This window comes from Dermochelys coriacea, chromosome 4 (genome assembly GCF_009764565.3).
Source record: "Dermochelys coriacea isolate rDerCor1 chromosome 4, rDerCor1.pri.v4, whole genome shotgun sequence".
NCBI classification, from domain to species: Eukaryota; Metazoa; Chordata; order Testudines; family Dermochelyidae; genus Dermochelys; species Dermochelys coriacea.
Genome location: NC_050071.1, coordinates 725946 through 749455, shown reverse-complemented (window position 1 = coordinate 749455; position 23510 = coordinate 725946). Strand labels below are relative to the sequence as shown.

The 23510-nt window shown below is 39.5% G+C and overlaps 1 protein-coding gene and 1 long non-coding RNA gene across 3 annotated transcripts in view; both read right to left on the bottom strand.

The window, feature by feature from the left end:
• LOC119854956 (class I histocompatibility antigen, F10 alpha chain-like) overlaps positions 1-23510 on the bottom strand; it is a 404018-nt gene that overhangs the window by 71999 nt on the left and 308509 nt on the right. The gene's annotated exons all lie outside the window — the stretch shown is intronic.
• LOC122460082 overlaps positions 14309-23510 on the bottom strand; it is a 40772-nt gene continuing 31570 nt past the window's right edge. For both annotated transcript variants that reach the window (XR_006281155.1, XR_006281154.1), the window contains one exon: positions 14309-15679. This is a non-coding gene — a long non-coding RNA (uncharacterized LOC122460082). The remainder of the gene's footprint in view (positions 15680-23510) is intronic.

The window sequence follows — 23510 nt, the reverse complement described above, 5'->3', positions numbered from 1 at the left end:
ATCATGGAGGAATCTTGCAGGCTACTGAGAATGAGAAAAGAATGGCATTGTATGGGAGTAAATTTAAACCTTAAACATCATGGATTTTGTCACAAAGGTCACGGCCATGACAAATTATAACCCTCTCCCCCCTCAAATTTGACTGAGGTATAGGCCCTGTAGGGACTGAGAATTACAGAGTGTATAGCAGATGAGAACCCATCTGGCAACCTGAAACATCTTCACATCTGGAATAGCACAATTAGAAAGATGTCTATCATTTGCTCAGATGTTTTATTTCTAAATTCTTACAAAAAGTTTCTTTTTGTAGGATAAGAAAATGACATATTAACAAATGGGATTTATACCTACAGAAAACAAACAGATTAGAGTGGTGAATGGGACAGATCACTGCTCTGGGAGAGTGGAGATTTATTATAATGGCACCTGGGGAACAGTCTGTGATAATTCCTGGGATCTATCAGATGCCAACGTTGCCTGCAAACAACTGAGATGTGGACACGCCATCAATGCAACTGTCTCTGCTCAATACGGGCCAGGATCTGGGAAGATCTGGCTGGATGATGTGAATTGCTCTGGGAATGAATCCTATCTCTGGGGTTGTCCTTTCAGGGAATGGGGTCAGCACAACTGTGGAGATCATGAAGATGCTGGAGTTATCTGCTCAGGTCAGTTTTATGAATGCTCTCTTTAACTTGATTAATTAAATTTAAAGCAATAAAATAAGAAGGAAGCAGATAAAGATAAAGGAGCATCTCCTTGCTAGTCACACAATGTTTTGGTATTTGTAGCCTTTCAGATCCTGAGAACCGAGTTCAAAGCCATATATGAGTCAGAAGTGAGAAGGAGTCTACTGTGTCTCTTTTCTTATTCACTTACTCACATATTTCATTACCTAATATTAAAAAAAGACAAAACACTCATCAAGAGAAGCAAAAGACTTGAGTAGTTAACTTGAATGATTGCTTCAGGTTAGAAATGCACTGGCAGAGCTGCCTGGGGCCCCAGAACAGAAATAGCATGTGAGTCCCAGTGTCTTGATTAATGTGAACTGTCAGCACTGAAATTATTGAGGTACAAAGGTTAATCACAGGTTAATTAGTATCTCCCTACATTTGTACTTGTGCTGCCTGTTCATTGCAAGAGCTAGAGTTAATCAAACTAGTCCAATGGGTGTCCCTACTGTCTCCTACTCCCCAGGAAGACCATGATCCATTCAGAAATTCATATATGTTGCCAGTGTAGATTGGGAATTGTAGAGGGAAGCTATAGCTCTGGAGTTCTCAACTGCAAAATTTAGCATCTACAGTATATAATATAAGGAGAAAAGATGGTTAAGTGAGTTTAATTAAACTGTTACCTTCACCTTGTACAGTATGACTTTATGGAAATTAAGGTTGTTTTGCTATAATATTGATTCAACAAATTACAGACAGAAAAATAAAGTTGGACATATAAGAGTTGACACAGAATATTGAATTTATCATTGGGTGTTGAAATTATCAAGAAATAATAATTCTAAATATTATATCAAATCAATCTTATTATAAAGAGGTACTCACTTTAATTCTATAATATTCTGGGTAGGCAATTTTGGTATCAGTACTGAGCTATATGTCTCCAGTTCAGAATCTTCTCTATTTGCCAATTAGGCTATTATATGTCAGTTTCACTTACACTACTTATTTATTTCTTCAAATGTTTAGAGTGTAATTATAGGCCCTCTGTCTATGGATGTCTATTAAGCTTTATGGAACTGTTCAACCAAAAGTACATTCAAATCTGGAAATTTAAGGATTTAAATAAGTAAATAATTAGAGCTGTCAATTAATCACAACTCAAATAAGTTCATCGCAATTAATCACAGTTTTAATAGCACTGTTAAATAATAGAATACCAATTGAAATTTATTAAATATTTTGGATGGTTTTCTACATTTTCATATATCATAGAATATCAGGGTTGGAAGGGACCTCAGGAGGTCATCGAGTCCAACCCCCTGCTCAAAGCAGGACCAATCCCCAACTAAATCATCCCAGCCAGGGCTTTGTCAAGCCTGACCTATATATTGTATTCTATGTTGTAAATGAAATCAGTGTATATTATTTTTATTACAAATATTTGTACTGTAAGGAATAGTAAAGAAATAGTATTTTTCAATTCATCCACACACAAGTACTGAAGTGCAATCTCTTTATCATGAAAGTGCAATGTACAAATGTAGATTTTTTTTGTTATGTAACAGCACTCAAAAACAAAACAATGTAAAACTTTAAAGCCTATAAGTCCACTCAGTTGGACTTCTTGTTCAGTCAATCACTAAGACAAACAAATTTGTTTACATTTACCGGAGATAATGCTGCCCTCTTATTGGCAATGTCACCAGAAAGTGAGAATATGGTACTGTTGTAGCCGCATTGCAAGATATTTACATGCCAGATATGCTAAACATTCGTATGCTTCTTTATGCTTCAGCCACCATTCCAGAGGACATGCTTCCATGCTGATCACGCTCATTTAAAACAATGTGTTAATTAAGTTTGTGACTGAACTCCTTGGGGGAGAATTGTATGTCTTCTGCTCTGTTTTACCTGCATTCTGCCATATATGTCATGTTATAGCAGTCTCGGATGATGACCCAGCACATGTTGTTCATTTTAAGAACACTTTCACTGCAGATTTGATAAAACACAAAGAAGGTACCAGTGTGAGATTTCTAAAGATAAGTACAGCTCTTGACCTAAGGTTTAAGAATCTGACATGCCTTCCAAAAATCGGAGGGACAGGGTGTGGAGCATGCTTTCAGAAGTCCTAAAAGAGCAATGCTCTGATGCAGAAACTACAGAACCCGAACCACCAAAAAGAAAATCAACCTTCTGCTGGTGGCATCTGACTCAGATCATGAAAATGAACATGCATCAGTCTGTACTGCTTTGGATTGTTATCGAGCAGAACCCATCATCAGCATGGACACATGTCCCCTGGAATAGTGGTTGAAGCATGAAGAGACATATGAATCTTTAGCGCATCTGGCATCTAATATCTTGCGACACCTAATGTCACTTGTCACTTGTAAACAAGAAGTGGGCAGCATTATCTCCTGCAAATATAAACAAACTTGTTTGTCTGAGCGATTGGCTGAACAAGAAGTAGGACTAAGTGGACTTGCGGGCTCTAAAGTTTTACATTTGTTTTATTTTTGAATGCAGGTTTTTTGTACATAATTCTACATTTGTAAATTCAACCTTCCTGATAAAGAGATTGCACTACAGTACTTGTATTAGGTGCATTGAAAAATACTATTTCTTTTGGTTTTTTTTACAGTGAAAATACTTGATATCAAAAATAAATATAAAGTGAGTAGTGTACACTTTGTATTTCTGTGTTGTACTTGAAATAAATATATTTGAAAATGTAGAAAACATCCAAAAATATTTAAATAGATGGTATTCTATTATTGTTTAACAGTGCGATTAATTACGATTAATTTTTAATCACTTGACAGCCCTATAAATAATGAAATGTCACTTCAGTTCAAGAGTGTAACTCATTTTCCCCATTACCATCTCAACGAGGAACCATCCCAAAAAGGACTGCTCTTCAGGGTTTTTGGTTTTCTTTGTCTGTTTCTTTTGTGAAAACGGACTTCATAATAGTGAATTTCCAGTAGAATTGTCCAGAAAATGGAATTTCCATCCCTTGGGAAATTCAGATATTTCTAAATTTCTTTTCATTCAGAAACAGGACAAAAATATTAAATATCAATAATTTTCATGTAAGCAAAAGTCTCAAAAAGGTTCTATTCAGAAACGTTGGAATGATTTTTTTTGGTTGACATTATTGATTGAAAGTAAACATTTTGTTTGAATGTGTTAAAATTTTTGACATTTCAGGATGGTCATTTGAAGCTAAATGTTTCTTGTCTAACTTTCCCATTGAAAAATTGGGAAATTTCATTGAAATTGACATTTTCCTGCTGGGGCAGGGAATCAATGTTGACAAAATCACATATTTTACTGGGGAAATTTTTCCGTTAAAAATTTCAACCAGCTTTAAGAATGTAAATAATAAAATGAGACTTCAATTCAAGAGTATAATTTCCTGTCTTGGGTCTCGATTCTGCAATGTAAGCACACTTTTAATTGCTTTGCAGAATTAGGTCCACACTTCATTAACTCTTTCAGTTCTCCAATTCTGGATACAAATGTGACCTGGTGACAGAGGCTGCTTCTTTTATCAGTGGAGCAAATTCACTACTGTGGACATTTGTTTAATAATTATAATTTCATACATATAGAACGTATAATTTGTAGTATACTGTAGTAAGTACTATTCAACATATTCACATCACTCCAGAACTCAGGTCTGATTTGCTCAGAGTGCTGAAAGTTGGACTGATGGGAGAGTCAAGGTTTATCTCCATGGTGATCAATGCTGTATCCTGGGTGCCCTGTGGAACACTAATGATGCCAGGGTGGTGTGCAGGCAGCTACAATGAGGAGATTCAGAAAACGCATACAACAAATCCTGCACATTTGTCATAGCAAAAATGCAAAAGTCATCCTTTCAATATGTGAATAATAAGTCATGGCACAACCATTTTTTGAAGCTATGTTATCATTCTTACATAATAGATTAAAACAATGTATTAAACAATGTAGCACTGCACTGGACCTGTCAGTTTTGATCCAAAAGCCTTGTGAAGTGAATGGAAAGAGTCACATTGACCACATATGGGCCCAATTGAAAGCAGGCTTAGGGATAGCCACATTTCTAAATTCATGGAAGAGTCTAGCTCAGTTGTTTTCCTCAGTAATTAGTGCATTTGCACAGAAAAGGGCTAGAAAAGCATTTGTTAAATAAAAAAAATCTATATTAAGTGTCACTCTTTTTTTGGTGCCTTATTTTATTTTCATGTGTCATCATTTTTTATTTTTATTATGGTTAGGTGCCTCAAAAGCTGGAAGTGGCCTGGGCCTCTCTGGACTTCTGAGAGGACCTTCCTCCCTCCCAACTTGTCTGTGAGGGACCACCACAGAGATCAAGACCAACATTTGCAAGCTATTCAATGCCCACACGTTTTAGGGGGTTGAATAATTCAAACATCTCGGCCTTAATTTTTCAAAGGCACTGAACACTTGTTTGTACCTTGAGCACCTCTCTCTGCCTTTATTGCCCTTCCCAATCTTTGTCTGTATCATCTATTTTGATTGTAAACTCTTCAGAGCAGACAAGATCTGTTACTATATTTTTGTTTAGTGCCTAGAACAATAAAGCCCTAATCTCTGTTGCCTACAGTAATAACAGTATCACGAACTCTTGTTTTTTTTTCTGCAAGTGACAAGATTTTGGAATGGGCTGGAGCCAGTTTGTGAAGATAGAAGAAGCTCCAGTCCTTTATGCATGAACCAAATGGCTATCCTTTCTGTCCCTGTAGCCTCCTGCATTGTCCATATCACACCTTCCAATTTCTGTAGGAAATCAGACAGGGATCCTGCAGACAACAGCCTCCTTCACTACATAATCCTGACTCATTCCCTGAACGCTATCCATGCTGTGCACTGAATGAGGCAGCGGTCCTGGTGAAATAATAGCATGTGATCATGTAATTAAAGACAGTATTTTAACGCATATGCATAGGAGGGCAAATTAATATTGCATCTTAAGTCTGGCATTTCCTAACTTTTGAATGCTTGACTTTGGAACTTTAATAATGGTCTTTTAACATACTTTGTGCGCTTGTGTGTGTAATATAAAAATTATTTGCAAATATGCTATTCAATTCATTAGATAATCTGTGTAAAATGTCACACATGGAGCTGCATAAGTGTTGGAAGCTATATGAGTGTTATTCTGTGTATTTCCCAATGCTCCAGAACATAGCTCATTCTGAATTGTTCAGCATGTTGGTATGGGGAGTCAGTGTGATGAAAGAGCTAAAGCCTCTGTGATGTGTGGGGAAGCAAGCATGATGTGCCGGCAGCTCCAGGGTAGAGATGTGAAGAAAACGTAAAGACTAAAGCCGGTTGTCTGTTGAGGCAAAATAGTTGAAAAGCCATAATATTAGATTTTTTAAAAGGGAAAAACCATGGCACATAATATTATAATAATTATGAAGGTTTCTATCATCCAAAAAAATTAAGATTTTTTTTAAAAAAATTTACAAGAAAAAAATATGAAACTGTTTTATGATACTTAAATAGCTTAATACCACTTGGAAACACTTATTCCACTGTTCTGGACATATCAAGAAACAATTTTGTAAAAATTCATGGTAGACTTACTGAATGGCAGATTCCCAGAATCACAAAGAGCATAGAATCATAGAATATCAGGGTAGGAAGGGACCTCAGGAGGTCATCTAGTCCAACCCCCTGCTCAAAGCAGGACAAATCCCCAACTAAATCATCCCAGCCAGGGCTTTGTCAAGCCTGACCTTAAAAACTACTAAGGAAGGAGATTCCACCACCTCCCTAGGTAACGCATTCCAGTGTTTCACCACCCGCCTAGTGAAAAAGTTTTTCCTAATATCCAACCTAAACCTCCCGCACTGCAACTTGAGACCATTACTCTTTGTTCTGTCATCTGCTGTCACTGAGAGCAGCCTAGATCCATCCTCTTTGGAACCCCCTTTCAGGTAGTTGAAAGCAGCTATCAAATCCCCCCTCATTCTTCTCTTCCGCAGACTAAACAATCCCAGTTCCCTCAGCCTCTCCTCATAAGTCATATGTTCCAGTCCCCTAATCATATTTGTTGCCCTCCGCTGGACATTTTCCAATTTTTTCACATCCTTCTTGTAGTGTGGGGCCCAAAATTGGACATAGTACTCCAGATGAGGTCTCACCAATGTCGAATAGTGGGGAACGATCATGTCACTCGATCTGCTGGCAATGCCCCTACTTATACATCCTAAAATGCCATTGGCCTTCTTGGCAACAAGGGCACACTGTTGACTCATATCCAGCTTCTTGTCCACTGTAACCTCTAGGTCCTTTTCTGCAGAATTGCTGCCTAGCCATTCGGTCCGTAGTCTGTAGCAGTGCATGGGATTCTTCCGTCCTAAGTGCAGGACTCTGCACTTGTCCTTGTTGAACGTCATCAGGACAGTATAGAAGGGGAAAATATTTAAATGTCATAAATTTCTGGCACAGAACCCATGGGCATAAAGACAGGTTTCAGAGTAGCAGCCGTGTTAGTCTGTATTCGCAAAAAGAAAAGGAGTACTTGTGGCACCTTAGAGACTAATTTGTTAGTCTCTAAGGTGCCACAAGTACTCCTTTTCTTCATGGGCATATAGTACACCTTAGTTATAAACCCTAAAATCTAAAAGAGGAACAACAAGGCTTTTGACATTTGGAAATATATAGTGTGTTTAGGACATAGCTCCTTTGCTGCACTTCAAAATCTCCATTCCTGAGAGAGCACCATCAAGAATTACCAAGGATGTCAGCTTGATTAATTGTTTTATTTCTGATAACTTGCAAACACTGACTTCTTGTTCAATAGGAATATGACATATTAACAGCAGAGATTTATCCCTACAGGAAGCAAGCAGCTCAGACTGGCGAATGGGGCAGATCGCTGCTCTGGGAGAGTGGAAATCTATAATGATGGCATGTGGGAAACAGGCTGTGATGATTTCTGGGACCTATCAGATTCCAATATTGTTTGCAAACAGCTTGGATGTGGACACACTCTTCTTTCAAATGTCTCTGGACGTTATGGGGAAGGATCAGGGAAGATCTGGCTAGATGATTTGAACTGCTCTGGGAATGAATCCAAGCTCTGGGAATGTCCTTCCAGAGGATGGGATCAACATAACTGTCATCACTATGAAGATGTAGGAATTCTCTGCTCAGATGTGGACAATGAATTCTCTATTGAACCTGATTAACGGGAAAATAAATCATCGATTCCAAGGCCAGAAAGGACCATTGTGATCTCTAGTCTGATCACTTATTAAAAAAAAGGACATAGGACTTTTAATTTATCACTAGAGGCACATTTTCCAGTCCTTTAATAATTCTGTGGCTCTTCTTTGAACTATTCATTTTATCAACATCCTTCTTTAATTGTAGACACCAAAACTGGACATAGTATTCCAGCTGCTATCACTCCAGTGCCAAATATAGTGGTAAAATAACCTCTCTACTCCTACATGAAATTCCTCTGTTTATCCAAGGATGGCAATGCCCTTTTGGCCCCCCTGTTGCACTGGAAGCTATGTTCAGCTGTTTATTCATTACTACCTCCAAAATCTTTTTCAGAGTCACTGCTTCCCAGGATAGAGTAGCCCATCCTATAAATAAGGCCTACATTATTTGTTCCTAGATATATACGTTTACTTATAGCCTTATTGTTTCAGAGTAGCAGCCGTGTTAGTCTGTATTCGCAAAAAGAAAAGGAGGACTTGTGGCACCTTAGAGACTAACAAATTTATTAGAGCATAAGCTTTCCGATGCATCCGATGAAGTGAGCTGTAGCTCACGAAAGCTTATGCTCTAATAAATTTGTTAGTCTCTAAGGTGCCACAATTAGCCTTATTAAAACACATATTGCTTGCTTCCACCCAGTTTACTATGAGATCCAGATTGGTCTGTATCAGTGGCCTGGCTTCTTCATTATTAACCACTCCCATAATCTTTGCATCATCTGCAAACTTTATATTTTCTTCCATGCAATTGATAAAAATGTTTAAATATCGTAATACCAAAAACTGATCTCTGCGGGACACCACTAAAATTACACCCACTAGATGAGGATTTCCCATTCATAATTACTAGGTCTGTCGATTAATCCAGTTAATGCATGTGATTAACTCAAAAAAATTAATTGTGATTAATTTTTTTAAGTGTCCCATTGATTTCTCATTATTCATTTTCCATGAGAAGGGGGGTATTAATGACAAGAATAGCACCAAGACCAAAGCTGACTTATCAAGGAGTTTAGATACTATGGTCAAAAATGGATGCCTAAAATTAAGGTCCATGTTTAGGCTTTTACTAGCCACTGACATATTTCCATCTATCACTTTCACCATGGGAGCAGGATGATGGCTGTTGTTAAAGGACTGCCTTGAGGTTCCCAAGATCTAGTTTCCATTTCCAGCTTTGCTATAGGTTTTCTATTCACCTTGGACAAATAAGTTAGGTCCACGTTTTTAAATATTTTTAGGTGGTGCTTTGCTCCTTGTTTCAATGCTTAACTGAGTAGGGAGCCTAAGACTCATTTTCAAAAGTGACTTGGGCACTTAGATCTTTAAAGCAATTTAGACACCTAACTCACAGTGAAATCAGTAGGAGTTAAGCACCTAAATACCTCTGAGGATATGGCTCTTAGGAGCTCAAGTGCCATTTGACTCCTAAATGTCTATCACTTTTGATAAAGTAACTTAGCCTCCTAAATCACTTAGTTGTTGCAATGCAAAATGGAACAATGCCTAAATACCTTTTAAAAATCTGGATCTTAATCTATCTTTGTCTCGGTTCCCCATCTGCAAAATGGGGTTATTAATACTTTCCCCTACCCTTTGTCTGTCTTGTCTATCTAGATTGTAAGATGTTCAGGACAGGGACTGTGTGTTTAGCAAATATCTAGCACTATGGAGTCTCAGTCTTGATTGGGGCCCCAAAGCAGTACTGTAATGCAAATAAATAAAGAAAATAATAATAATAGTAACTAAAAAGTAGCTTGGTTTTAAAAAATGCTGAATGGCTTACATTGAAAGACTTTTCCTTACAGGAAGCCAACAGGTCAGACTGGTGAATGGGACCGATCACTGTGCTGGGAGAATGGAGATTTCTTACAATGGCACCTGGAGGACAGTCTGTGATAATTCCTGGGACCTATCAGATGCCAGTATCGTTTGCAAACAACTGGGATGTGGACACGCCATCAGTGCAACTGTCTCTGCTCATTATGGGCAAGGATCAGGGCAGATCTGGCTGGACGAGTTGAAGTGCTCTCGAACCGAATCCACTCTCTCAGAATGTCCTTCCCAGGGCTGGGGACAGCATAACTGTGGGCATCATGAAGATGCAGGCGTGCTCTGCTCAGGTCTGTTCTGCGAACACTGTTTAACTGATAAACAAGGAATTAATATGAGAGATGAATGTTAGAAAAGGGAGATGGAAAATCAGAAGGCAGTTGAGTGTGATGGAGAAAAATCTCTCTGCTGGTCATGATTCTTTCTGGCATTTATTCCGGCAAAATTATAAATAGTCTCCTCCTAAGAGCTGAGTTCAGATCCATCCCCTTGACTGTAGGGCTTTGTGGGATGGGGACACACCTTCCCCCAAATTGTGTGAACCCCAGAATTGTTCATGTCATCATGATGTTACTTATAGCAGGGGAAAAAATCATATTACATGCCAGAGTTGGCCACACTGTATTTTGCAAACTAATGTTTTAAACTCAGACTGTTGAACTGGGAAATTAAAACTGGAAATGGAGCTGTCAGCTACAGTGTAGAAATGCAGAGAAAACCTGCAACTTAGCCGCATTGTCTCTAAAGGCAAAAAACAGAAAAGTCATAATTTTAAATTGAAAAAAGAAAAGTCCCAGGACACGTTAAGTTATTTGCTATAAGAAATATTATGAGAAATTTAATATTCTTTATTTTACAAGAAACAGAATTTGAAACCAACTAATTATATTTATCTAATATTTTAAACCACTTAAAAACTCACAATCTACTATACTGAACACATAGAGACCCAAATTTGTAAAAATTCACAAAGTAGACTTGCTTACAAGCACATAGACCAGAATGACAAGAAATATGAATTTGTGGGGAGAGGGGAATCAAACACCATTGACTTCTGTCATGACTATGACACACATCAAATTTCACTCATAATCCCCTCAAGTCTGAATGTGCATTTCACTACCCTATGCAGTTGCAAAATACATTGTAAATTGGAGATGATACCCACCAGCTGTTGCAATACCTCCAGATAAGATATTCACTATCATGAATTGCTGAGGTTGTCTTTGTAGCTCAGGTGTTTTCTGAAATCTTACAAAAGTCCTGTTCTTCGATAGTATCTGGAATTTCTCCCTACAGAAAGCGAACAGATCAGACTGGTGAATGGAGTAGATCGATGTGCTGGGAGAGTGGAGATTTATTACAATGACACCTGGGGCACAGTCTGTGATGATTCCTGGGACACATCAGATGCCAGTGTTGTTTGCAAAGAATTGAGATGTGGACACGCCATCAATGCACCTGGCTTAGCTCATTATGGGCAAGGACCAGGGCGGATCTGGCTGGATGATGTGAGTTGCTCTGGAAGCAAATCCTATCTTCGGGACTGTTCCTCCCTAGGATGGGGTCAGCATAACTGGAGCAGGTACAGAGAAGGGCTACTAGGATGATCCGAGGAATGGAAAACTTGTCTTATGAAAGGAGACTTAAGGAGCTTGGCTTGTTTAGCCTAACTAAAAGAAGGTTGAGGGGAGATATGATTGCTCTCTATAAATATATCAGAGGGCTAAATACTGGAGAGGGAGAGGAATTATTTCAGCTCAGCACCAATGTGGACACAAGAACAAATGGGTATAAACTGGCCACCAGGAAGTTTAGACTTGAAATCAGACAAAGGTTTTTAACCATCAGACCAGTGAAGTTTTGGAATAGCCTTCCAAGGGAAGCAGTGGGGGCAAAAGATCTATCTGGTTTTAAGATTCTACTCGATAAGTTTATGGAGGAGATGGTATGATGGGATAATGGGATTTTGGTAAGTAATTGATCTTTAAATATTCAGGGTAAATAGGCCAAATCCCCTGAGATGGGATATTAGATGGATGGGATCTGAGTTACTATAGAAAATTCTTTCCTGGGTATCTGGCTGGTGAATCTTGCCCATAGGCTCAGGGTTTAGCTGATTGCCATATTTGGGGTTGGGAAGGAATTTTCCTCCGGGGCAGATTAGGGAGGCCCTGGAGGTTTTTCACCTTCCTCTGTAGCATGGGGCATGGTTGACTTGAGGGAGGCTTCTCTGCTCCTTGAAGTCTTTAAACCATGATTTAAGGACTTCAATAGCTCAGACATGGGTGAGCTTTTTCATAGGAGTGGGTGGGTGAGATTCTGTGGCCTGCGCTGTGCAGGAGGTCGGACTAGATGATCAGAATGGTCCCTTCTGACCTTAGTATCTATGAATCTATAACTGTGGGCATGGTGAAGATGCTGGCGTTCTCTGCTCAGGTCTGTTCTGTGAATGCTCTATTGAATTTGATTAACAGAATTAATATAAGAGATGAATATTAACTAAACAAGATGTAATAAAAGGAGAAGGTCGCTGAGTATGATGGAGAAGAATCTCCCAATTGAACCCAGAAATCTTTCTCACATTTGTTTCTATTAAAATTCCTTGTTTCTGCGCTAAACAGCACAATGAAGTTGGGATGGAATTTTGTCCTTAGTGTTATCACCAGATTTCTCCAACTCACGGCCTCTTTCTGCTCCAAATCATTTGTAGTCTGAGGTTATGAATTAATAATTTAAAATATAATGAGTACATCAGGCGTGGTACTAGCCTATGAGGCATCATAGTATTCACGTTTTTTGAGGTGCAGCCCTTATATGATTCTTTTTAGCCCTTGACTTTGTACCATTACACAACTTTTTCTCTTACTTTGTGGTTATTTTCCTTAATAATTTTTTGAGATTTTATTCAAACATTTTGAAAAATTCAAGTAAATTACATCTCTCCACTTTTAGCTGCTCTTTTAGTGATATTTTAAAAATTCATATGTGAGAGTTTTTCCATACAAAAATGCCTTTTCAACCATATGTACTTATATTTAGCCATATTGTCACATCAGCCTATATTTAATTATACTAACAAGTATCATCACATGTTCCTAATGAAATACAGATATAAATTGCAACAGCAATATGCGGGAAAGAAGTAAATTGGACAGAGACTTTAGGTATTAACCACTTCTAGTATTGTAAAAATACTCATTATCTGGAGGGAAGAATTGAAATCTTCTAAAGAATGCATTAATATAGTAATACTATCAGGTAATATAACCTATGACAACTTCCCTCTTGGCCAACACACTGAAAATTGAATTACAGGCCTCCAGAACTAAACACAGAAGTTGCTAGAGCTTGAACTAAAGCTCTCGAGCTTAGGCTGTAACAGACTCATATCCTCTGTGGATCAGGCACATAATGTAACACGCTCACCAGTGAATTATTCTAATTCCTCCCCTGCAGATTTAGAAGGAATGCTCATTACCCAACAGTCAATTTTTACTGAAGTTTTCTAAGATCGCTTTCTTTTTAGATATTAACAAATTATCCTTTTACAGGACTTTTATCAATATTTTATTCTTCTGTTGTTTTATTTCCCGGGCTGGCTGACATTTTTCTCCATTCCATTTCTCAAAAGCTTTTAAATCCTGTCTGTCCTACTCTACAGCCGGGTTATCTTCTTGGCACTGTAGCTGCATGTAAGAGACTCAGAATACTCAATTTAGCTTCAAGGTGTTGGACTGATAAAAAAATCTCATTTCTAATGAAGCTTTAGGCATGATTCTGTACTTCCTGAGATTTAGAGTGAAATCCTCATCCCCCCCTGAAATCAATGGGAGGTTTGCCAACAAACAGAATGGGGCCAGGACTTCACCTGTTAAATATTCATTTCAACTCCCTGCAGTGGCATGAAGTGAGGGGGGATCTCTACGGGAACTAAAGTATAATGATTTTCATCCTTATCAGAATCATTAATATCCTAGATGCAATGGGAGTTTCTAACAAAACGGTAAAATTGTAGCAACCCTTAGCGGCTGCACATTTCCCACTATAATGCATTTTTGCAATCTTTTTTTAAATTTTTTTTTAAGACGCTCTGACACCTTCATTGTTTGCAGCAGGCTTGGATATTTAGTAGGGGAAACTCCCTCACTGTAGCAAAGTGTCTTGTCTTTGTCCTATGAAATTTTGTTCTGATTTAGCTGAGCTGGCGAGTGTTGCAAGTCACCATTTCCCTTCTTTCCCTTGGGTTCTTCAGAAAAATGTCAGCCTTGAAGATTCCAAGGTTGGGCTCAGGCCACTGCCAAAGCAGCAGCAGCAGCTACTGTATTTTGACCTAGCAAAGCAGCTATAGCAGGAGGGGGTGGAAAGAGCTCAGCTCACTCCCCCCGGTCCACCCAGCCCTTTTTCCTACTCCTTTCAGCCCAACACATGATCCCAACATGCCATCCTTCCCCACTCTGGGGCAACACATAGGCAGGACCCCTCCTCCAACTACCAGTATTGGCGAGAGAAAGTTGACCCTGCCTTGTGCAATCAACTTGGATGTATGCATTATAAAACTGTCTTTAATTTCCACAAGACCCCTGCCTCATTCAGTGCACATACTGGTTGCATAAGGGAGAAAAATAAGGTGGAACAGGCAACCATAAACCAGGCATTTCCCAACTTTCAGGTGTTTGACTCTGTAACCTACCAATGTTTGTTTGTTTAACAAGTGCTTGTAGGTAATACATATGGCTATTAATGTTATTCACTGAATTTCCCATGACTACAGAGCAAAGATCATTCTGATTTGCATAGAGTGCTGAATGTAGAAAATCAGTGTTCTTGGAGCATGGAGATTTTCTTGCATGGTGTGAAGTAGAATTCTGGATAATAATCTGCATGACACTAGTCATGCCAGTACAGTGTGCAGGTATCTGTAGCGTAGAGATAGAGATAAAGCTTATAACGACTTTGTTATGACAAAAATTTCTTGTCATAATTTTAGTTAAAAAATAAAATCAGAACTTCAGAATCAGAATAGAATTTTAATTGTTTTTTAAAAATTAGGAATCATGAAAAGTGAAATCTGTTTTCATGCAAAATTGATTTGAACCATTTAATAATCTTTAACTAGCAACTAAACACAATTTTAAAAACATACTCAAACATATTCATTATGTGGGACCTGTTGAAATCAGCGTGATTCCTTCCATTGAGTTCAATGGGCTTTGACCCCATTTTAGGTCAATAAAAGGACAAAAGAGTAACATATGTAGAGGACTTTTGCTCAATAGCCAGCTGGTGAGAGTGAAAAAAACCTAAATATCATGAATTCTGAAAAAAATATACAACCCTGCTTCTAATCATTGCTAAGATTGAATGTGGAATGGGCCTATGCAGTTCTGAAATGCAAGGAATGTAGGAGACGAAACCCACCAGCCACCGCAATAGCTCCACAGAAGATATTCACTGTTGTAAATTGCTGAGAATGTCATGTTCATTTGCCCAGGTGTTTCCTGAAATCTTACAAACATCTTCTTCTTCAATAGGAATGACATTAACATCTGAAATTCCTTTCTGTAGGAAGCAAACAGATGAGACTGGTGAATGGAATAGATCCATGCTCTGGGAGAGTGGAGATTTATTACAATGGCACCTGGGGGACAGTCTGTGATGATTCCTGGGACACATCAGATGCCAATGTTGTTTGCAAAGAATTGAGATGTGGACTAGCCATCAATGCACCTGCCTCAGCTCATTATGGGGAAGGGTCAGGGCAGATCTGGCTAGATGATGTGAATTGCTCTGGAAGTGAATCCTTTCTTCGGGACTGTTCCTCCAGTGGATGGGGTCAGCATAACTGTGGGCACGGTGGAGATGCTGGAGTTCTCTGCTCAGGTCTGTTCATTCTCTATTGAAGCTGATTAGCTGGGGATTAATTTAAGAATTGTGTATTAAGTGACAGTAGAGGAAAATCTTCCTGCTCATCACACACACATATTACTGTCTGGCATTTCTGAGCACATTTCCCAATCTGAAATCGGGTGTATTGGCAGTGGTGGTGTATTGGGTGGTGTACTGTGTAGAAGCCTGCACAGTTCCTGCCCATATTATATTCATGGTATAGCTATCCACTAGAGATCTCCAGAGTTAATCAGAGGGTCCAATGAATGCCTCAGGGTACTGCCTAGCACTAGGAAAACCTAGTTTTTGAACAAACTGTATGAGCTGAAAATATTGCCTCCCATTACTTGCCTTACTTAGAGCAGTGCAGCAGGGCATCAATCACAGATATATCATACTTGGCACCCTCCACTCAACAAATACTTCTTCTCTACCTTATACAATACCATGCAGCACTGGCAGAATTTTGTCCTTAATGTTAACAGCAAACCTCATCAGCTTGCTACTCTCTGCACTTCCAACTTGTTAATATCTGACCATATGATTTAGTTGGGGATTGGTCCTGCTTTGAGCAGGGGGTTGGTCTAGATGACCTCCTGAGGTCCCTTCCAACCCTGATATTCTATGATTCTGTGATATCTGAATGTGTTGTTTTAAATATCTTAAGTAACCTTGGCTCCAGGATAGACTTCTCAAGCATCTCACTATTAAACACTTCCATACCTGCCCACATTTACAGGCAAAACCCACCATGTTCTAATGTGCATGTATTTGTATAAATATTCATTAACTTCCATAAACATATATTAGTTTACAGACACACTGCCCATTTGTCCTATTTACACTTTCTCCATAAATTTATTCCATGCAACTTGATTGGCATTCATCCTGCACCAACTTTCACTGCAACACATCTTTCCCCCACATGCTGGTAATGTGCATATTCCCCAGACAAAACTTATTCCACTTCCTAACCCTATTCATTCCACACACACAGAGTTGTAAAGTGTGCACTTTTTAAAAATTAACTAAGGTATTTTTATGGCCCCATCCCCATATAATCCCTCCAAATTTTTAAAGAATTTATCATTGCAACACTCCTGTGAGGTAAGAAACTGAGGCAAAAGCATATAAGGGATTGTGTCCAAGGTCACACATAAAGTTTATAACAGAAAAGGGAATTAAGACCAGGTCTCCCAACTCAGTTCTCTTACCTTTCTTACCTTGCTGAGACATAGCTTTGTAATAGATCAAAAAATGGTCAAAGGGTTGGAAACAAAGAAGCATGGTGAAGGGCTATTTCCCCTTACACCATGTTTATTTACTTTCTTCAGTTATCTTTCTGACAGAACTTTTCAAAAAAATTCTAGTCAGTTAGAGAATCCTGATTTTTCAATTAAAAAAAAACTTGCTTGTTTGATCATATCCAGATGTAACTGTTTCTCTGCTCTGTCTCCAAGTATTTGCTCTGTCAAGAGATGATTGATAAGACCACTGGTCTAGCATCAGGGGAATCTCCCTGTTCTCCATTTCCTCCCATTTTATTTATTCATTTGATGTGCTGTCGTTTTAAATTCATATGTATTAAATACCAAAACCCACAATAAAAAAACAAAGGCAACAAAAGAACAATATACATATAAATGTTCTAATGAAGAATAAAAGGCCTCAAACCCAGTTCGGGTTCTAAAGGTCATGAGATCCACTGTCAGAATTATTATTATTACCTTAGACTCCACTTAATATTTTCTTGAATATAATAAAAAAGGATTTTTCATCATTATATTTTTTCCTGGTCTTTATATAGAATTAGTTTTGCTTTAGAACATTGGTGTCATTTGTTCAGATGTTTTCATTCTGAAATCTTCACTAGCAATATGCTATACTAACAGCTGGGATTTTTCCATATAGGAAGCAAACAGATCAGACTGGTGAATGGAGCAGATCGTTGTGCTGGGAGAATGGAGGTTTATAATGATGGCACCTGGGGCACAGTCTGTGATCATTACTGGGATCTACTGGCTTCGAATGTTGTTTGCAAACAACTGGGGTGTGGACACATCATCAATGTAACTGTCTCTGCTTATTATGGGGAAGGATCAGGGCAGATCTGGCTGGACAAAGTGAAGTGCTCTGGAACTGAATCCTATATCTGGGAATGTTCTTCTAGTAGATGGGGTAAGAATAACTGTGGACACAGCGACGATGCAGGAGTTCTCTGCTCAGGTATGTTCTATGAATGCTCTATTGCATCTTATTAAAGTGGAACTGTGAAGATACCATTCAGGACTAAATGGTTATAGCTGTCTTGAGATTCTCACTTAAAGCAGGTATTCATCTTCTACATAGGAATATGATATTAAAAGCTGGAATATTTTCCTACAGGAAGCAAACAGATCAGACTGGTGAATGGGGCAGATCGTTGTTCTGGGAGAGTGGAGATTCATTACAGTGGCTCCTGGGGGACAGTCTGTAATAATTCCTGGGCCCTTTCAGCTGCCAATGTCATTTGCAAAGAATTAGGATGTGGACACACCATCAATGTCCCTGGCTCGGCTCATTATGGAAAAGGATCAGGGCAGATCTGGCTGGATGAAGTGAGTTGCTCCCGAAATGAATTCTATCTTCGAGACTGTTCCTCCAAAGGATGGGGTCAGCATAACTGTGAGCACAGTAAAGATGCTGGAGTTTTCTGCTCAGGTCTGTTCTTTGAAAGTTTATTTGAATATAACTAACATGGAGTTAATATAATGGGTGAGCGATAACTAACAGAGAAGCCATAAAATAAGAAGAACCTGAGTATAAGAGTGGAGAGTCTCCTTCCTGGTCACACAATTCTTTTGATATATATTCCTGTAGTATGGTAACCAGACTTTCCAGCTGTGCGAAACCCAAGTATTCAAAAAACATGAATCGGTCCCAAAAATCAAGTAATTGGTTTAAAATAATGTGATTTAAAATAATAGAATCATAGTGTTAGAAGGGATTTAGATTCATAGATTCATAGATACTAAGGTCAGAAGGGACCATTCTGATCATCTAGTCCGACCTCCTGCACAGTGCAGGCCACAGAATCTCACCCACCCACTCCTACGAAAAACCTCACCCATGCCTGAGCTATTGAAGTCCTTAAATCATGGTCAACCATGCCGCATGCTACAGAGGAAGGCGAAAAACCTCCAGGGCCTCTCCAATCTGCCCTGGAGGAAAATTCCTTCCCAACCCCAAATATGGCAATCAGTTAAACCCTGAGCATATGGGCAAGTTTCACCAGCCAGATACTACAGAAAATTCTTTCCTGGGTAACTCAGATCCCATCCATCTAATATCCCATCTCAGGGGATTAGGCCTATTTACCCTGAATATTTAAAGATCAATTACTTACCAAAATCCCATTATCCCATCATACCATCTTCTCCATAAACTTATCGAGTAGAATCTTAAAACCAGATAGATCTTTTGCCCCCACTGCTTCCCTTGGAAGGCTATTCCAAAACTTCACTCCTCTGATGGTTAGAAACCTTTGTCTGATTTCAAGTCTAAACTTCCTGGTGGCCAGTTTATACCCATTTGTTCTTGTGTCCACATTGGTGCTGAGCTGAAATAATTCCTCTCCCTCTCCTTCCCTCCCTCCCTCTGATATATTTATAGAGAGCAATCAGATCTCCCCTCAACCTTCTTTTAGTTAGGCTAAACAAGCCAAGCTCCTTAAGTCTCCTTTCATAAGACAAGTTTTCCATTCCTCGGATCATCCTAGTAGCCCTTCCCTGTACCTGCTCCAGCTTGAATTCATCCTTTTTAAACATGGGAGACCAGAACTGCACACAGTATTCTAGGTGAGGTCTCACCAGTGCCTTGTATAACGGTACTAAAACCTCCTTATCCCTACTGGAAATGCCTCTCCTGATGCATCCCAAAACCGCATTAGCTTTTTTCACAGCCATATCACATTGGCAGCTCATAGTCATCCTATGATCAACCAATACTCCAAGGTCCTTCTCCTCTTCCGTTACTTCTAATTGATGCGTCCCCAATTTATAACTAAAATTCTTGTTGTTAATCCCTAAATGCATAACCTTACACTTCTCACTATTAAATTTCATCCTATTACTATTACTCCAGTTTACAAGGTCATCCAGATCCTCCTGTATAGTATCCCGATCCTTCTCCGAATTGGCAATACCTCCCAGCTTTATATCATCTGCAAACTTTATTAGCACACTCCCACTTTTTGTGCCAAGGTCAGTAATAAAAAGATTAAATAAGATTGGTCCCAAAACCGATCCCTGAGGAACTCCACTGGTAACCTCCCTCCAACCTGACAGTTCGCCTTTCAGTAGGACCCGTTGCAGTCTCCGCTTTAACCAGTTACTTATCCACCTTTTGATGTTCATATTGATCCCCATCTTCTCCAATTTAACGAATAATGCTCCATGTGGCACGGTATCAAATGCCTTACTGAAATCTAGGTAAATTAGATCCACTGCATTTCCTTTATCTAAAAATCTGTTACCTTTTCAAAAAAGGAGATTAGGTTGGTTTGGCACGATCTACCTTTTGTAAAACCATGTTGTATTTTGTCCCATTTACCATTGACTTCAATGTCCTTAACTAATTTCTCCTTCAAATTTTTTTCCAGGACCTTGCATACTACAGATATCAAACTAATGGCCTGTAGTTACCCGGATCACTTTTTTTTCCTTTCTTAAAAATAGGAACTATATTAGCAATTCTCCAATGATTCGGTACTACTCCTGAGTTTACAGATTCATTAAAAATTCTTGCTAATGGGCTTGCAATTTCAGGTGCCAATTCCTTTAATATTCTTGGATGAAGATTATCTGGGCCCCCCGATTTAGTCCCATTAAGCTGTTTCAGTTTCGCTTCTACCTCAGATATGGTAATATCTACCTCCATATCCTCATTCCCATTTGTCATGCTACCATTATCCCTAAGATCCTCTTTAGCCTTATTAAAGACTGAGGCAAAGTATTTGTTAGATATTGGGCCATGCCTAGATTATCTTTAACCTCCACTCCATCCTCAGTGTTAAGCGGCCCCACTTCTTTCTTAGTTTTCTTCTTATTTATATGGCTATAGAACGTTTTCTATTGGTTTTAATTCCCTTTGCAAGGTCCAACTCTACTCGACTTTTAGCCCGTCTCACTTTATCCCTACATGTTCTGACCTCAATTAGGTAGCTTTCCTTGCTGATCCCTCCCATCTTCCACTCCGTGTATGCTTTCTGCTTCTTCTTAATCACCTCTCTAAGATGCTTGCTCATCCAGATTGGTCTACAACTCCTTCCTATGAATTTTTTCCCCTTTCTTGGGATACAGGCTTCGGATAGCTTCTGCAGCTTTGATTTAAAGTAATCCCAGGACTCCTCTACCTTTAGATCCATAAGTTCTTCAGTCCAATCCACTTCCCTAACTAATTTCCTTAATTTTTGAAAGTCAGCCCTTTTGAAATCAAAAACTCTAGTTGCAGATTTATTTTTGTTAATCCTTCCATTTAGTTTGAACTGAATTAGCTCATGATCACTTGAGCCAAGATTGTCCCCTACAACTATTTCTTCTATGAGGTCCTCGCTACTCACCAAAATTAAATCTAAAATGGCATCCCCTCTAGTCGGTTCAGCAGCTACTTGATGAAGGAATCCATCAGCTATCGCATCTAGGAAAATCTGAGCCCTATTCTTATTACTAGCAGTGGTCCTCCAGTCTATATCTGGGAAGTTAAAGTCTCCCATGATCATGCAGTTTCCATTAGTATTTACTTTATTAAAGACATTAAAAAGGGCTCTATCCATATCCAAATTAGATCCCGGAGGTCTATAGCACACCCCAAGCACTATCATAGGAGAGGCTTTACTAGTTTTCTTCCCCAATGTAATTTTTGCCCACACGGACTCTGTCTTATCCATTGCATCGCTTCTTATTTCTTTACATTCTACCTCATCATTGATATACAATGCTACTCCACCACCTTTACCTTTGTTTCTGTCTTTCCTAAACAGCACATACCCTTCAATACCTGTAGTTCAGTCATGACTACTATTCCACCATGTTTCTGTTATCCCTATAATATCTGGTTTCACTTCCTGCACCAGTAGCTCTAGTTCCTCCATTTTGTTACCTAGGCTCCTCGCATTGGTGTACAAACATCTTAATTTTTGCTGTTTGGCCTCGCTCACATTTTGTACCCTATTAGGCACAGTCATTCTACAGCCAGTATAACCTATTAGACTAGTATCCACACCGCCCTCGCTCCTTATATACATTCTCCTACCCACGGCTGTATCCTTTCTTACTTCGTCTTCTTCCCTCTCAATGCTAAAATCTGGCGTGGAGATTACCTGGACATCTCCCATCCATCTCCCCCTAATTCCTAGTTTAAAGCTCTCTTTATCAGTTGTGCCAACCTCGATCCTAGAAGTCTATTTCCTTCCCTACTCAGATGAAATCCATCCCGAGAGAACTGACCTCTGTCCGTGAATGCCTCCCAGTAGCCATACATCCCAAAGCCCTCCTTATAGCACCACTGCCTAAGCCATCTGTTGACAGTCATAATCTTGTCACACCTTTGTTGCCCTTCTCTAGGAACAGGAAGGATCCCGCTAAAGATCACCTGAGCCTCAATTTCCTTAAGCGTCTTCCCCAGCCTAGCATAGTCTCCCTTAATACTTTCCAGTGAGAATCTAGCTGTATCATTTGTTCCCACATGAAGGATACTTAGGGGATTCTTTCCCGCTCCGTTTAGGATCCTTTTCAACCTCAGGTCTACATCCCGTATCTTAGCACCCGGAAGACAGCAAACCCTTCTATTCTCTGGATCAGCTCTAGTTACGGGCCTGTCTATTCTTCTCAATAAAGAGTCTCCGATCACATAGACCTGCCTTTTCCTGGTGACTGTGCTATTCTGCAGTCTCTCCCCTGTTCCCTCTGGCTGCAAGTTCTTTCCATTCCTATTTTCCCTTATAATCCTCTTCAACGCATCCTGTATCCCCCTGGGGCTCATATTTGGTGTAGTCTCCCTTGACTCTTCCCCTTTTCCTATAGGACTAGCCTCTCTTCTCTTCTTCCTTACCCTTCCACCTTCAGCAACTACCTGATGATCCCCTTCTTCTTCTTCTTCTTCTGGGAGGAGTGGTAGATACGCTGGAGGGGAGGGATAGGATACAGAAGGACCTAGACAAATTGGAGGATTGGGCCAAAAGAAATCTAATGAGGTTCAATAAGGATAAATGCAGGGTCCTGCACTTAGGATGGAAGAATCCAATGCACCGCTACAGACTAGGGACCGAATGGCTCGGCAGCAGTTCTGCGGAAAAGGACCTAGGGGTGACAGTGGACGAGAAGCTGGATATGAGTCAGCAGTGTGCCCTTGTTGCCAAGAAGGCCAATGGCATTTTGGGTTGTATAAGTAGGGGCATAGCGAGCAGATCGAGGGACGTGATCATTCCCCTCTATTCGACACTGGTGAGGCCTCATCTGGTGTACTGTGTCCAGTTTTGGGCCCCACACTACAGGAAGGATGTGGATAAATTGGAAAGAGTACAACGAAGGGCAACAAAAATGATTAGGGGTCTAGAGCACATGACTTATGAGGAGAGGCTGAGGGAGCTGGGATTGTTTAGTCTGCAGAAGAGAAGAATGAGGGGGGATTTGATAGCTGCTTTCAACTACCTGAAAGGGGGTTTCAAAGAGGATGGCTCTAGACTGTTCTCAATGGTAGCAGATGACAGAACGAGGAGTAATGGTCTCAAGTTGCAGTGGGGGAGGTTTAGATTGGATATTAGGAAAAACTTTTTCACTAAGAGGGTGGTGAAACACTGGAATGCGTTACCTAGGGA